Source organism: Carettochelys insculpta, chromosome 1 (genome assembly GCF_033958435.1).
Source record: "Carettochelys insculpta isolate YL-2023 chromosome 1, ASM3395843v1, whole genome shotgun sequence".
Classification (NCBI taxonomy): domain Eukaryota; kingdom Metazoa; phylum Chordata; order Testudines; family Carettochelyidae; genus Carettochelys; species Carettochelys insculpta.
Genome location: NC_134137.1, coordinates 24,206,872 through 24,211,559, shown reverse-complemented (window position 1 = coordinate 24,211,559; position 4,688 = coordinate 24,206,872). Strand labels below are relative to the sequence as shown.

The 4,688-nt window shown below is 49.4% G+C and overlaps 1 non-coding gene across 1 annotated transcript; it reads left to right on the top strand.

Moving 5' to 3' along the window:
• The first annotated feature begins 1,639 nt into the window (after nt 1-1,639).
• Nucleotides 1,640-1,712, top strand: TRNAK-UUU (transfer RNA lysine (anticodon UUU)). The gene has a single exon. It is a non-coding gene; the product is annotated as a tRNA-Lys (tRNA).
• The last annotated feature ends 2,976 nt before the right edge of the window (nt 1,713-4,688 follow it).

Genomic DNA, 4,688 nt, shown 5'->3' with positions numbered 1-4,688 from the left:
CCATCCTACTGCAGCCACAGGTCCAGAGAAACTCGATTCCCCTCCCCATGGCCTCAAGGCACAGAAGGGTGTGAGAACTGCTTCAACCCCAGAGCCACAATGACGGGGGTGGGGGCTGGTTTCTAGAGCTTCCCCAGGCCCTTCTTGCTTCATCTTGGAGCCAGATGTGGGCATCAGCACCTCTATCAGAGCATACGGTCTGGCTTGGGGTCACCCTCTGCTAATCCACAGCTTCTGCCAGGCATAGTTACGAGCACTGGAGACTTCCCCCACCAGGGAAAAGGTCAGAGGGCTACTGGAGATGTAGGGAGGTTCTCCCTCCCATGGATTCTGCTTGGGCCCAGCTTATGGGTTACTAGAGGAGCCTCCCCTGTCCTGCAGCTTCTGCCAGAAACAGAAGCCACCGGGGGTGGTGGTTACCTACATCCTACAGCATATATTTGGGACAGGATCGGAGGTGCTCTGTGGGTATGTCCACCATCCCAGAGCTTCTGCCAGAAACAGGGTCTGGGAGTACAGAGGCGTTCCCTGCCCTGTGCCCAGCAGGCAGAAGAAGCTGGAGGGGTCCCCCCATTGGATGGGGTCACCCCCAGCTGATCCTATGAATTACAGATAATGGTTTTATTTGCCAGTAACCTACAAAGGACTCTGCTGGTGTTTGGGGTTGGATAATGGAAAACAATTGTACAGAGTAGGCATTTAAAATTTATATGGCCAACTCTGGGTCTGGTGTAAATCAGCACAGCCACCCAGATGCCGAGGAGCTGAGCTAAAAGTGCATCATTGTAATCACTGCACAAGAAAGGGTGCACTATGAGGCAAGCATTTGAAACATAAACCTGGCATATTCAGTTACTGTGCAACATGGGCAGCGCTGCTCCTCTGGGCAGACGGTGGTGATGACTAATGATTTCTGAGACTAAATAAAGTTTTCCAGCTGCAGTGAAACAATTTTTGTACACCCACAGCAGCCTGGCTCTCGTGCCTGTGAAAATACACACGGCCATCATGCCATCTGCAGCAGCAGCTGCTCAAAGGGCAGGCCACCATCAGTCTTAAACTGCAGAGCGCGAAGCTAAAATGGCACCAGTGTCAATATTTTAATGTCAAACATGGCACCATTTCAGGTTCCTTCATAACAAAACAGACAAAGTCTTGCACATTTGGGAGCAGGTTTTGTCCAGGACAAAAATTCATACTTTCTACTCTGATTGTTACCTAGCTCCATTAGAACTTGTAAAACATGATTTGCTGAATAGATCAATAAGCATCTGTTACCATTTATGCATCAAGTGGCAGAGTCAACTCATGTGCCTTAGCAGTATTCCATTTATAGCTTGTTAAATCTAATTTACTGAGCACTTCAGTCAACAAAAAGCAATAGTGGTGTTTGACTAAATTATTGAACAGATATTTATGGGCAACAGATAACTTGATGATTTTCTGTTCTGTTCATTCCCTCTGGGGCAGCTGGTATTGGCCACTAGCCAGAGACAAGGCTAGCTGAAGCTTTGGTCTGACCCAGTATGGCCATTCTTAGCATTTAGCCACTGCTAATCACTATATACATCTGACACCAAATTGTCTTCCACTTTCTATAGACTGATATACTATTATTACACAGCACTTATTTCATGCAGTCTGGCTAGCTCAGTTGGTAGAGTATCAGACTTTTAATCTGAGGGCCCAGGGTTCAAGTCCCTGGTCAGGTAAGGCTTCCTTTCTTGCTTAGGCACACTCACCTGGTGGCTCCCTGGAGCTGGCCCCTCTGCTGCTCATTACTTTTTTTACAGATGCAGCAAGGACTGTCACTCTTGTGTGGGCCTTCACAGTCACAGTCGACACCGCAAATGATGATTCCAAATGGAACTACAAAGGGCGCGATCCATAGTCTACATAGACTGAAGGATGCTACTGCTGCTACTGCTCTCTTGGAAGACCCATCCTCCTCCTTTTGCCATATAATTCCACTTAAGAACTACTAAGAAAATATATACATATGACATACTGAGGAGCTATGAGGACCACCTTGGGAAGCCCCTGCACACAACATCAATGGACAAACAGACCATTCCTGTATATCCCAGGTCACATTTTCAACTGGAGCCAGTATAAGCTGGGCCAGGACTGTGGAAGTTGTAGTCAGCGCAGAGGTAAACACTGGTGTGGTGCAGCTGGGCTCAGTGAAGCACACAGGGGCCTGCTTTTCCAAGCTTTGCATGTTAGTGCATTAACTGAAGACTTTTCCAGGGACTTGGGCTAAACAATGACAACCAGGGATGGGAAATCGTTATAATGTAGGCAGTGGGGAAGGGCCTTTCCTGGTTAACAGTAGCTGGAGGGATTAGGCAGGGTGCTCTGTAGGGGTATGGATAAAAATAGAGGTCTGGGTGCAGGCTCTGGGTGGGAGTTTTGTGGATTGGGGTGTAGGAGGAGTGCAGGGTGCAGGTGGGAGGGTGGGATGCAGGCACTGGGAAACCATCTGGGTGCTGGCTCTGGCTTGAAGCAGAGGTGGGGGTCCTGGGTGCAGGCTCTGGGAGGAAATTTGAGGGCTGGAAGAGAAGCAGGAATCTGGGGGGAGGGGAGGGGTTGGAGGAGATGGTGTAGGCTCTGGAGAGATTGGTTTGCCCAAGGGAATGTGGAAGAGGGCTGCCACATTTACCTTGGGGCACCCCCCCCGGCAGTGCTTCCTGTTGAGATGGGGGGGTCCTCTGGGTGCTGCTGCCATGTGCACTCCCCTGGCTCCTCCTACATGCTCTTCCCCACTTTTAGCTCCCAGCCCCACACCACCCACGGATGAGCTTCATTGACCTGGGGGTGACCCTCCAGCAGTGCAGCAGGGTAAGAGTGGTCTCTGTCCACTTGCTCACCCCGGCTGCTGGTGTGTGTGTGTGTATTCCTTTGGCTGGGGGCATGGTAGAAGGACCAGGTAGTGACATGCAGAGTGTTCACAGAACCCACTCCCAAGCCAGGAATATTTCTGTTCCCGGGGCAGAGGCCCACATGACTCACTGCCTATGCTCTCTCCATATGGTGCCTCAGCTGTGGGCAGCTGGCTGGCTCTGCAGGTGTGGATAATGCTACCAAAAAGAAGGTGCGCCAGCACGGTTCAGTGATGAAGGCACTTGGCCACATTTATTGGCCTCAAGACACTGTCCCTGCTCTGCAGTTACATGTACCCTACCCAGGAGTGCCCAGTGGCAAGGAGCCCCTCAGTAAGCAGCAGGGATTTCTGCTGGCCCCCAAAGAAACACAAAGGGAGGTACCCCCATTGTTTGGTGACTGAGAGAAACAATGCTCATACCATCTTGTGTGTTTTGTCACACCTGCCTGTCACCTCCCCTTGTATTGCTCCAGGCGGCTTGGGTACAGCAGCCCTATTCCTTACTTATAGCAGCCCCCCCTTAGCTGGACTTAGCCAGGGTGCTGCTGGGCTCACCTTTTGAAGTGTGTTTGTGATGGGGTGTAGTCACAGAAATATCCTTAGCCTGTTCCCCAATGTGCTGACCATGCCACTGACACCCACCTTCCTCTCCCACTGGGGCTCCCCCACCACTCCGTCCTGCTGAGCCAGAGCCTCTGGTCTCCCTCAGCCAAGGCACAGAGCTGACATAACTTCCTCTCGGCGGAGCTATGCATACAGTGTTTAACCACAGCTCTGGGTGGAAGCAGTTCTAGGGCACAGTGCCCAGGGAACCAACCCCCCCAGAAGGGATCGAAACCCCAAATAAATTTGTCTCTCTCTGGAAAAGATTTTCACAGGGATGGCTCGTTAGACAAGCCCCCTTTATCAGTGGCAGGGAGACACATACAGTGGTAGCTATCCCCAGGTAATAACAGTTTATCCTGGGTTTGATCATAAACAAAAGAGTTTTTATTAACCAAAACCGTTGGATTTAAGTGGTTATTGATAAGGACAAGCAGATCAAAATGAGTTACCAAATCAAATAAAGGAAATAATATATTGCTAACGCTATTCCCCTAAATATCTAGTTCCTTATGTGTTCTTATCTAAACAGTTGTTTTCAATATCATGTGAAATCTTCAGGTCAGACATGATCTTACCCTGACCAGGGTCTCCAGTAAAGTTCTCTGTTTTCCTTACAGTGTGTCTGGCAAGTTCCAAGTTAGGCTCAAGACAAAGATGGAGCAGGCTGGAGACAAAAGATGGAGGGCCTCTTTATACCTCTCCAGGGTCCTCTTTATACTTTCATACCTTTTCCCTGTGGAGGAATCCCATTTTTCTCTTTGTGTAGCAGTATACTCCAGGATGGAGCCTGTCACATGGGCAGGTCACCTGTCCACATCCTTTTGGGCAATCAGCCATTGCCTGTTTGCTGGGTTGCATGTTCACAGACAAGTTCCTCAAATGTAGATTGCCATCCATCAAAGCTGTTTGTTGACTGCTAGCCCCTCACGAGCCATATCCTCACAGTAGAGTTAGACACAACTCCTGCTGAAATCTTCACAGAAACAAACATTTGGAACCCAAACATGTGGACAATACTTATAACTTCAACTACAAAAATAATACGTGCACAAAAACGGGTTTGTACAGATCCAGCAGGTCACAAGCCACCTTTTGTTAGACGCATTTCTGAGTTATGCATGTTCAGATTCATAACCCATTTTTCATAAAGCATGGGGCGGGGGGTGGGGTCAGTCACACTGTTCGCACATACAGCCAG